Source organism: Elephas maximus, chromosome 21 (genome assembly GCF_024166365.1).
Source record: "Elephas maximus indicus isolate mEleMax1 chromosome 21, mEleMax1 primary haplotype, whole genome shotgun sequence".
Lineage (NCBI taxonomy): Eukaryota > Metazoa > Chordata > Mammalia > Proboscidea > Elephantidae > Elephas > Elephas maximus.
This window is the reverse complement of record NC_064839.1, coordinates 78,160,952-78,173,522: the sequence shown is the minus strand read 5'-3', so window position 1 is coordinate 78,173,522 and position 12,571 is coordinate 78,160,952. Positions and strand designations below refer to the sequence as shown.

The 12,571-nt window shown below is 39.0% G+C and overlaps 1 non-coding gene across 1 annotated transcript; it reads left to right on the top strand.

Moving 5' to 3' along the window:
• The first annotated feature begins 3,603 nt into the window (after positions 1 to 3,603).
• On the top strand, positions 3,604 to 3,727 carry LOC126065226 (small nucleolar RNA SNORD22). Its single transcript, XR_007514773.1, has one exon. It is a non-coding gene; the product is annotated as a small nucleolar RNA SNORD22 (small nucleolar RNA).
• The last annotated feature ends 8,844 nt before the right edge of the window (positions 3,728 to 12,571 follow it).

Below are 12,571 nucleotides of genomic sequence, written 5' to 3'. Positions count from 1 at the left end.
GTTGTGGCTGTTGCGCATTTTGAGTGCTTTCTAACCTAGGAGGCTTATCTTCCAGCACTATATCAAATAATATCCTCTTGTGATCTATAGGGTTTTCACTGGCTAATTTTTGAAAGTATATTGTCAGGCCTTTCTGTCTTAGTCAGTAAGCTCCACTGAAACCTATCCACCATGGAAACCCAGCTGGTGTTGATATACCCGTGACATAGCTTCCAGCAGCATAGCAACATGAAGACCACCACCCTATGACACACTGACAGACAGGTGGTAGTAATAATGTAACTGGTAATTATTTAGTCATATCTGGTGAAATGAGATATGTGTTGGCTTTGCCATGGTCTCTGATGATGCAAAACAAAGAAGCAGTGCCCATGGGTGACCCTGTTGGTTTTTGAAATACTGGTGGCATAGCTTTTAGCACCGTGGCCACCACAGTATGACAAGCTGACAGATGGGTGAGTTTGTCAGGTCAGAAGACCATAAAGCTCTTTGTTCATGGTTAAGAGATATGATATGCAAGGCTGATAGTATGAAAATTATGCTTTCCACCCACATCTTGGCTATGTCTAAATTCTGTCTTGATACAAGACCTCATTACCTTAGCTCCTGTAAGACATGTCTTCACAAAGTTACCTTTTAATATAAATATTTTCTGCAAGTTCTGTAATGAGACTTTTGAAGATGTTTTTTATGTTGTCCAGTATTTCTTACATAATTTTAAAGGCAATAAAAGTCTTTAAAATTTAGTTCATTGCAGGAAGTCTTCAACTTTATAAGTGTCTTCATTATAAAATAGGAATTGGATGATCGATCCCATTGTGCAAACTCAAGGTGGATGAGTCAACTTGCTGAAGGTTGTGTAATCAGTAAGTGGTGATCTATGAATGGGATGGAATGGAATAAGTTTATGTAACTTCACCCCTGAGTACTGCCCCAAAGTTTCTAGAAAAAGAAGGCATTCCATATGGGACAATAGAAAAGATGAAAAGCTCCAACATTTACTAACTCTTCTGAATCTGGTGAGATATAGGATAGATAATACCATGGATATAATTTACCCCTCTCTAGTTTTCCTAAGGAAACCCTGGTGGCATAGTGGTTAAGTGCTCAGCAGTTCAAATCTACCAGGTGCTCCTTAGAAACTCTATGGGGCAGTTCTACTCTGTCCTATAGGGTTGCTATGAGACTATGAGTCGGAAGTGACTCAGTGGCAGTGGGTTTGCTTTTTTTTTTGGCTTAGTTCTCCTAAGGGTGACATGGGTACTGCGGCTGTTTTCTATTTGCTTAATCTTAAATATTCTTTGAGGGTTTAATAGCTAAACAATGAGAGGATGTTTGGCTGCTCTCTTGGAGTCTCTCCCAGTGATGTTAAATTCTTAGCAAAATAGTTAATGAATGCCTAAGATGTGTCAGGTACTGACCTAGGACCTTTGGAATACCTTAGAAAACATCCTTGTGTGATTCACAGTCTCGGTGGGGGAGGTGAACAAAATCTAATAAACATAATAAATAATAAATTACATAGAATTTTAGGAAGTAATAAGTGTTTTGAAAAAATAGAACAAGGTCACAAGGATTAGGAGTGTAGGAAAAGAAGGAAAGTAAGAATTTCCAAGGAAGACTCTGCTAAGAAAGGGACATTTGAATAATGACTGGAAGGAAGTGAGGGGTTAATTCTATGAATGCACAGAGAAGATTTTGGCAGGCAAAGGGAATGGCCAGCACAAATGCTTTAAGCCTAGTGTGCTCAGAGCAGAATAAGTAAGGAGAGCTGAGATGGGGATAGGAGATTAGAAAATCACAGGGGTCTCACTGGCCACTATGAGAGCTTTGTTTTTTACACTAAGGGAAATGGGAGCCATCAGGAATGCCTGAATACAGAAATAACATCTAGTGATGCTATGGTCTAATAATTTTCTCCGGATCAATCTGGCTGGACTTTAGGGGAGTGAAGAAGCAGGAAAACAGGGAAACTAGCGAACAAGTTATTTCATTACCTGGGTAGCACAAGGTGGTGAAAAGTGTTTGGATTCTGGATATATTTTGAAGGTAAAACTGATAGGATCACCTGATGGATGGTGGGAAAAGCTCCCAGGGGCAGGTGTGGATGTGGGATAGAATCAAGAGTTCAGTTTTGGCTTTGCTAAGTTTCAGACACTTATTAGACATCACATTTCATCACTCCCCCATGTTTGCTGGTCAGCAGTAATCCACCATGGCACCCTTTCCTTAAAGCCAAGTGCAGCCACAAAATCCTTCTCAATAGAGTACTCCAGGTAACCACTACCAATTGATCAGAGTCGACACTAGGTGAGGAAGCTTTTTGCTATCACTATGAAGTGCAAGCAGTTAACTGAAACATTTACCCAGTGCATTATTACATGCTCCTTCCACTGTCTGACAAACACTTATGCTTTCTGCTTTATATATGCATTTGAGGTACAGACTCTCTTAGAGTGCATTATTCAGATCATTGTGACAGTGGACTACGGTCATTTTAGTGTTACGTTTCCTCTGAAAGAACAATAGTTTCTTTTAAAAGTGGAATCACTGAAAACTTGAAATACTTCGTAGTTTACAGGCCACAAGTTAAAAATCAACATAATAGTGCCTCCTTTAATTTTCTGTGCTTCTGCATGGCTTGTTTAGCAAAGGAAACCCTGGCGGTGTAGCGGTTAAAAGCTACAGCTGCTAACCAAACACCTGACCATTCAAATCCACCAGGCGCTCCTTGGAAACCCTATGGGGCAGTTCTACTCTGTTATTAAGGGTCACTATGAGTTCGAATTGACTCAACAGCAACAGGAGGTCTGTTTAGCAAAAATACAAAATAAAATTCAAAGGTGATCTATTTTTGTTCAATTTATAGTTTATGCAACATTTCTGATAAGTCGATACTAACACGCGTTATTTCTTTCAAGCTGGGAACTATTTTTCAGTCTGACTTCTCGTTTGAAATGTCTATGTTAACAAGGAAAGCGAGGTTAAGTGAACCATCAAGCAGGTGGTTTAGTAGACAAGAATAATGTTCAGAAGAGTAGAAAGTGACAAAATAAGATTTCTTCTGTTTGCTATTATTGTAACTACCAGTATCTCAGAAAGCCAGAATAGTTCTTCCTATTAAAAAAAAGAAAAAGAAAAGAGATAAATATAATAGCTTGCTGTCTCTAAGCACCAAGACAATGCATTAGATGAGAATATTAAGATTCAAAAAAGATCTTGGCAGACAGGAATGATGGGCAGAAGCTGACAAAAGGATATTTAATAAGGATCATTTAAGTTCATAACTGAAGAACTTTTATTTGGAAAAATACAAGATTTTGTGAAAGTACTTAAGAATTTTAGAGAGAAGAAAAATCTACCATAGTTTACAGACAAAAGGACAGAGATCTTGGTCATTTGGGATCTAGTTGCAGATCCTTAGGTAACTGATTATGTATCCTTAGCAAGTCATTTTAGGGTCCCTATTTGCAGTACCAAGAAGCACTGGTGGTGCAGCAGTTGAGCGCTCAGCTGCAAACCCAAAGGTGGCAGTTGGAACCCACCAGCCACTCCATGGGAGAGAGATGTGGCAGACTGCTTCTGTTAACGGTTACAGCCTTGTCCCAGTGAGGAAACACTGACACGTCTTCCCTCCTGTCCTGGTCCCAGAGCCTGTAAAGGCGAGCCCATTGGGGCTGGCTGGGGGGAAGAGGAGAGCTTATTCCAGAAGGAACGTCTGAGGGGTCATGGGGATTTCTGTACATGGGCCAGGGTGGGGTAACCACCTACTGAAAATCAGCTGTCTACTTTTTCAGGTCTGAGGAAAAGAACAAGGTACATTTAATTGGAACCAAAGTTTTGGATGGTCTGTTGAAATTGGCATGTATGCAGTCATTTCAGTCTGTCTGCTGTCTCTAAATAAAGCCATTTAAAAAAAAAATCATTAAAAAAACGATTACAGCCTTGGAAACCCTATGGCGCACTTCTGCTCTGTCCTACAGGGTTGCTATGAGTTGGAATCAACTCAAAGGCAGTGGATATTTTTATTACCCTCAAAATATGGAGGACCACTTGATTTCTAAGTTCCTTCTCTTTCACATCTAAAAATTTCTATGAGCTCAGATGCTGACTGACATAATGTCAGTAAAGTGATGTAGCTAAACCACTTTTTCAATTCATAATCACCACATAAAACTCACAGTAATTGTCTATATATGTTGTTCAGACTTTAGATAACTTAAAAATAAGCTTTAATGCAACTGTTTTCTGGATTTTATCACATTTTCCTAGTGATTGTTAGATCTAATACCAGGATAAGGCAAATACAGAATTATTTATAAAACTGTCCAACATTTGTCTAATGACTTTTTTTGCAAAGTGTGTTATATTTAAAAATACTATACAAAATAATTTTCATGATGGATTTTTAATGGAAATTAAGATTTTTTCTAAGGAGAATTATTTTATAAGATTGTTCTTAAAGTTTAAAAAAGTCATTGACTTTCATCCCTTTTTCATAAAAAAATCACAGTATTTTGATTTTTATAAGCTGTACCTATGTTTGGAGTCTATTTTATACCTCACTTTGTTTTTAATCGAAATATAACTCATGTCCTGAAAGTTATTTCGGAGAAGAGCTACAAAAAATAAAGCTCTGTGCAGCTTCTCATTGCAATCGTGTGTCATAGTAAAGAAAGCAAGGGTGCCATCTGAGTCCCAGCTGCTGTTGAATGAGCCAGTTACTGGAAACTGCAGGTAAAATCCCTCTGGGTGCATGAGAGCATTCTTCTTTAGAACCCAAGAAGATTTTATCAACTTTCTGTTGACTGAGCAAATCCAGAATTAGCCATGATAAGTGGAAGAATCAGTTAGTAGCTTTCAGGCTTCTGACCTTCTTAAAAACCTCACCAATAATACACTGCACAGGCACCGATGGCTTAAGGGGTGATCTGCAGGAATTTCGCATGAAGAAGCAAAGAGACAGTTTTTGTTTATGATCCTATGTCAAATTATTCATCAGTATGCTAAACAATGCCCACTATTTCCACAATGGATTTGATTTGGAGACTAAAAAGCCTAAATGGCAACTCTTCATGGGTACTCCAATAATTCTTCTATTGCACTGAAGAATAAGTCTTGGACTACTGGCTTGATAGAATTTTGGATGAGAATGGAGTGGTTTATTCAAAGGGGTTTGAAAAATCTAAACCCGCATCTTTCTTACCCAATAATGAAATTGACATATTCAAGATAACATTCCCAGCCTAAATGTTTCTGGAGGGCCTAAAAAAGACAAGAAAACGGAAATGATCTAATGAAGCAGATCTCATCCCTTCTTTGTACATGCTATTTCAGCCAGGTAGGTCTGCCTAACAGCACTTTAATTGTGCCACAGACAGTGGGAAAGAGTTATACATTTACAGAAGGATAAAGGTGACCTAATTTTTAATAGGGCTGGTTGCAAAGCACTCAGTATCCCTGCAGCCTTTGAGGTTTGCATAAGCCCAGCCACCAGCCAAGATAAAGTTTCCACAAGTCGTCTACAAACAGCCTCACGTCCTCATGGACTAGTTTCCACTTAGTTCTACAAACCAGGGGGAGGGTGAAGAAGCCTGATTTGCAGATAACTATATCCACATTGGAGCCCTGGTGGAGCAGCGGTTAAGAGCTCAGGCTGCTAACCAAAAGGTCAGCAGTTTGAATCCACCAGCCACTCCTTGGAAACGCTGTAGGGTCACTATGAGTCAGAATTGACTTGATGGCAACAGGTTTGGTTTTCTTGGTATATTCTCATTGCAACTGCTTATTTTTGCTCAATACAAATATTCCTCTACTGTCTGAGAAATTGCTAGGGACAAGTAGCATCATTCACTGAACATTCGTGGCTGCAGATTCTCAGCCCACTCGATCTGCCCCTTCCCAGGCCAAAATTACACTGTCATTTGCTATAACTGATATTGGAATAAAGCGATTGATAATTTCCTCAGGAGAGAAATTTTATATATACTTTCTGCTATATGACATTTCGAGCCCTGGGGGCACAGTGGTTAAGAGCTCGGCTGCTAATCTAAGAGTCAGCAGTTGAAATCCATAAGCTGTTTCTTCGAAACCTTATGGGGCAGTTCTACTCTGTCATATAGGGTCACTGTGACTTGGAATTAATTCCATGACAATGGGTTTATATGACATTTAGAAAGTGATTTTAAATGCATTTAGTGTTATACCTTTACCTCTCTTTCATTTTAATGAAAGGATTTTTTTCACATTTTCAGACTGTTTAAATATATTTAAGCCCAATCCACATGTGTAGCCATTAATAGTCAGCAAAAGCCTAAATGACTCTGTCATCATAGGCACTCCGATGTTTCATATTAAAGAAATATGTACCTTATATTTAGACACACACAATCTCATGCTTCCCCCCCCGCCAACCCGTGCCAAGTTTACAGGCATGCTGTCATCGTTTTGAAATACCCTTCCTCTACGTTTAACTTAGAGGAAATTTTTTGACTTTGGATGAAGGAATTCATCTCCTCCATAATCAAAACAACATTGTCACACACTGTAAAAAGTTAAACTCAACCAACAACAACAACAAAAAAAGCCTGCCATATTTTACTCCTTCAGTATATTTCAATGTAAATGGTATTTTTTTTCTCTATGACCTGTCTTTATTTTAAATTCCTTATCCTTACAACCTAGTATTTCATTGTGTTCGTGCTATTCCCTCATTTTCACAACGTATTTTGAATCACTTTTCAAATGTATTTCATCAGTCTTTAAAATGCATTTACTCATGAGTCCAAGAGCCTCCCTTCCCTGTGGATTCAAAACAATTCTTAGAAACTTGGGGGTAAGGGGAGATCCTAATACTTCTCATGTCTAAAAGAGAACCTGTAAAACTAATATGTTAAAAATTAAGATGTAAGCATCCCCTTCATTCTGGTCAAACCCCTTTATTTCTTCCTGTATGCAGATCATAAACAGTAAAGCCACATTTCAAAATACGCTGAGTCTATGATTTATTTCTACCACACTGTCATGGATTGAATTATGTCCCCCCCGAAATGTGTGTACCAACTTGGTTAGGCCATGATTCCCAGTATTGTGTGGTTGTCCTCCATTTTGTGATTGTAATTTTAAGTTAAGAGGATTAGGGTGGGATTGTAATACCACCCTTACTCAGATCTCCTCGATGATCCAAGGTAAAAGAAGTTTCCCTGGAGTGTGGCCTATACCACCTTTTATCTCTCAAGAGATAAAAGGAAAGGGAAGCCAGCAGAGTTGGGGACCTCATACGACCAAGAAAAAAGCACCAGGAGCAAAGCGTGTCCTTTGGACCCAGAGTCCCTGCACCTGAGAAGCTCCTCAACCAGGGGAAGATTAAGGACAAGGACTTTCCTCCAGAGCCGACAGAGAGAGAAAGCCTTTCTTTGGAGCTGACACCCTGAATTGGGACTTTTCACCTACTTTACTGTGAGAAAATAAACCTCTGTTTGTTAAAGCCATCCACTTGTGGTATATCTGTTATAGTAGCACTAGATAATTGAGACACACACCTTCAAGCCTTACTTCAAAAGTCATCTCTCCTGGGATGACTCTCTCCTTCTTCAGGCGGAGGAAGTAACTGCTTTTCCGCAGTCTTGAAGTATCTCGCACTTAAGTCTGTTACCACTCATATTTAATTGTATTGCAATTCAGTGTTCATATACATACCTTCTTTACCAAATAGTGAGTTGTGGGCAGCAAATATGTCCTAAGCTATCTTACACACTGAGTGCTGGAAAAGTTTAAATGACTAAATCATTTAAAAAACTCATCTCTTTACACTTTTTATCTGTGAGAGCATATACTCTGCTATGAAAGATAAATTTGTACGTAATCACAGTTCTGTTCTAAATTAATATTCCACTTGAACTGAGACAGAGGTGGACCCATGGCCTAGTACATGAAGAAAATTAGTGCGTGATCATCTGAACAACTTTTTAAAGCTTTAATCTGTTTTTCTTTGAATGTCATTTAAAAAGCATAATTGTTACATTTTTGAGTCCTATCCCATTGTCTGAAGTCTTCTTTGCCCCAATCCAGAACCAAATGGAAGTCCATTCTCACAGGATATAAGCAATTTTTTAGAACTTGAAAATATAGTAGCTGTCTTAGTTATCTACTGCTGCTATAACAGAAATACCACATGCGGATGGCTTTAACAAAGAGAAGTTTATTTTCTCACAGTAAACTAGGCTAAAAGTCCAAATTCAGGGCATCAGGTCCAGAGGAAGGCTTTCTCTCTGTCGGCCTTCTCATCAATCTTCCCGCAGACTAGGAGCTTCTCTGTGCAGGGACCCCAGGTCCAAAGGACATGTTCTGCTGCCAGCACTGCTTTCTTGGTGGTATGAGGTCTCCGCTTTCTGCTAGCTTTCCTTTCCTTTTATCTCTTGAGAGATAAAAGGTGGTGCAGGCTACACACTCCAGGGAAACTCACTTTACATTGGATCAGGGATGTGACCTGGTAAGGGTGTCACAATCCCACCCTGATCCTCTTTAACATAAAATTACAACCACAAAATGGAGGACAACCACAGAATACTGGGAATCATGGCCTAGCCACATTGATAAATTTTGGGGGGGACATATTCAGTCCAGGACAGTAGCCTTCTGCTGTCTCATGGCCAAGAGCTGTACTCAGGTGCCTACTTTACCTGCAGTTCCTGTATCTGACCCTGATATAGCCTATTGCCATGGATTGAATTATGTTCCTCAAAAATGTGTGTCAGCTTGGCTGGGCCATGACTCCCAGCACAGTGTGGTTGTTCACCATTTTGTCATCTGATGTGTTATAATTCCTACCTCTTTGATGTTAATAAGATAGGATTGAAGGCGGTTATGTTAATGAGGCAGGACTCAATCTACAAGATTAGGTTGTATTTTCAGTCAATCACTTTTGAGATATAAAAGAGAGAAGCGAGCAGAAAGACATGGGGACCTCATACCACCAAGAAAGTAGTGCCAGGAGAAGGGCACATCTTTTGGACCTGGGGTTCCTGCATTGAGACCAAGGGAAAATTGATAACAAGAACCTTCTTCCAGAGCCAACAGAAAAAGCCTTCCCCTGGAACTGACACCTTAAATTCAGACTTCTAGCCTACTAGGCTGTGAGAGAATAACCTTCTGTTTGTTGAAGCCATCTGCTCGTGGTATGTCTGTTACAGCAGCACTAGGTAACTAAGACACCTATACATAAACCCCTTGGGGGTTCAGCTGAAGCCTTCCTCTAGACCCTCTCAAACATCTCACTATCTTCTCTCCAAATTTTCCCTTTTCCCAGGTAGGATATACATACATAATATATATATATATATATATATATATATATATATATATTTAGTTGTTTCCTGAAGGTAGGCAACTGCCTACATCACATGATGCAAACTTTCTACTCTATAATTTGTAAAAAATCTTTCCCTCCAATTTCTGGGCCTTGATGTGTGAAGAGATATTTTTGGGATATCTGCCTTAAGTGACTATTTTTAGCAATGAAAGGAAAGTCTGACTTTCAAGAAGATCGTTTCTGAAATGGAAAATGAGACTTATGATGAAAAAAGCCGATGCTGATTCTTGGTTTCTCTTTGCCTTCCATCTCTCCTAATTCTGGAGCCCTCTGACTGATCTCTCTGAGTTTATGGGAAAACAAATTACACAAGGAAATGTGCATAAACAAAAACACTTTAAATATATTTGAAATGTTTATCTTGGATCAACGATAATTAACATAAGTCTCTGTAGTTGAGTGCTGATTTTGTGCTAGGTGTAGCACCCAGTTGTTTCACATATATTATTCACATATGAGTCTTCTCATGACCACACAAATTAGAAATGGTGACTCCATCTTGCAGAAGGTCACAGGGCTGTCCCAGTTGAAAATAAATGACGGTAAATTTTGTTGATGTGCAAAGAATCTCTGTTACAAAACACATTTTGATAATTTACAGTATTTCCTTGTGTTAAACTCCTATTGTGGGAAGATAACTTAAGAATAATAGGAAAATAACAAAAAACAAAGTTCCTCAAATAAATCACATTTTACTTAGGAGTACAAAACACACATTACATGGAAAACTTCTAAAACTAGGTGTGAAGCAACATCAAAAAGTGCAAATAGATTATGTGCTTAAATAAAATACAGTATTTTTTTAGTCATAAAAATGGCCAAACTTTAAAGTAATTTCAAAATGGAGGATTCTTCATGTTTGAAAACCATTTTAAAGATTTAATTATAACAGCACTAATATTTTCAAATGAAATCTTGTGAAAAATTGTACAAAATATCAGTGATATTATAATTAAATCTTTTAAATAGTTTTCAAACATAAAACACATTTTAATATTAAATATTACAATTTGGTGAATTTTAATATATCATGCTTTATAAATAAGTTAATTAGACTCCTTGGGAATAAAAATTTTAAATCCTAAAAACACCCAGTGAGTGAGCATCCAGCAGAAGAAGGCAGCTGTAGGAACCTACCTATAGGAGAGACTTTTTTTTTTTTTTTAATTAACTTTTATTAAGCTTCAAGTGAACATTTACAAATCCAATCAGTCTGTCACATGTAGGTTTACATACATCTTACTCCCTTCTCCCACTTGCTCTCCCACTATTGAGTCAGCCCTTTCAGTCTCTCCTTTCGTGCCAATTTTGCCATCTTCCCTCTCTCTCTATCTTCCCATCCCCCCTCCAGTCAAGAGTTGCCAATACACTCTCCAGTGTCCACCTGATTTAATTAGCTCAATCTTCATCAGCATCTCTCTCCCCCTTGCTGACCAGTCCCTTTCATGTCTGATGAGTTGTCTTCGGGGATGGTTCCTGTCCTGTGCCAACAGAAGGTCTGGGGAGCATTGCCGCTGGGATTCCTCTAGTCTCAGTCAGACCATTAAGTATGGTCTTTTTACGAGAATTTGGGGTCTGCATCCCACTGATCTCCTGCTCCCTCAGGAGTTCTCTGTTGTGCTCCCTCACAGGGCAGTCATCGATTGTGGCCGGGCACCAACTAGTTCTTCTGGTCTCAGGATGATGTAGGTCTCTGGTTCATGTGGCCCTTTCTGTCTCTTGGGTTCTTAGTTGTCGTGTGACCTTGGTGTTCTTCATTTTCCTTTGCTCCAGGTGGGTTGAGACCAATTGATGCATCTTAGATGCCCGCTTGTTAGCATTTAGGACCCCAGAATGTTTTCATAATAGAATTATTTTGCCAATTGACGTAGAAGTCCCCTCAAACCATGTTCCCCAGACCCCCGCCCTTGCTCCGCTGACCTTTGAAGCATTCATTTTATCCCGAAAACCTCTTTGCTTTTAGTCCAGTCCAATTGGGCTGAACTTCCTTGTATTGAGTGTTGTCTTTCCCTTCACCCAAAGCAGTTCTAATCTACTGATTAATCAATAAAAAACCCTCTCCCTCCCTCCCTCCCTCCCGCCTTCGTAACCACAAAAGTATGTGCTCTTCTCAGTTTTTTCTATTTCTCAAGATCTTATAATAGTGGTCTTATACAATATTTGTCCTTTTGCAACTGACTCATTTCGCTCAGCATAATGCCTTCCAGATTCCTCCATGTTATGAAATGTTTCAGAGATTCGTCACTGTTTGTTATCGATGCATAGTATTCCATTGTGTGAATATACCACAATTTATTTACCCATTCATCCGTTGATGGACATCTTCGTTGCTTCCAGCTTTTTGCTATTGTAAACAGAGCTGCAATAAACATCGGTGTGCATATATCTGTTTGTGTGAAGGCTCTTGTAGCTCTAGGGTATATTCCGAGGAGTGGGATTTCTGGGTTGTATGGTAGTTCTATTTCTAACTGTTTAAGATAACGCCAGATGGATTTCCAAAGTGGTTGTACTATTTTACATTCCCACCAGCAGTGTATAAGAGTTCCAATCTCTCCACAGCCTCTCCAACATTTATTATTTTGTGTTTTTTGGATTAATGCCAGCCTTGCTGGTGTGAGATGGAATCTCATCGTAGTTTTAATTTGCATTTCTCTAATGCCTAATGATCAGGAGCATTTTCTCATGTATCTGTTGGCTGCCTGAATATCTTCTTCAGTGAAATGTGTGTTCATATCCTTTGCCCACTTCTTGATTGGGTTGTTTGTCTTTTTGTGGTTGAGTTTTGACAGAATCATGTAGATTTTAGAGATCAGGCGCTGGTCTGAGATATCATAGCTGAATATTCTTTCCCAGTCTGTAGGTGGTCTTTTTACTCTCTTGGTGAAGTCTTTAGCTGAGCATAGGTGTTTGATTTTTAGGAGCTCCCAGTTATCTGGTTTCTCTTCATCATTTTTGGTAATGTTTTGTATTCTGTTTATGCCCTGTATTAGGGCTCCTAGGGTTGTCCCAATTTTTTCTTCCATGAACTTTATCGTTTTAGTCTTTATGTTTAGGTCTTTGATCCACTTGGAGTTAGTTCTTGTGCATGGTGTGAGGTATGGGTCCTGTTTCATTTTTTTGCAAATGGATATCCAGTTATGCCAGCACCATTTGTTAAAAAGACTATCTTTTCCCCAATTAACTGACACTGGGCCTTTGTCA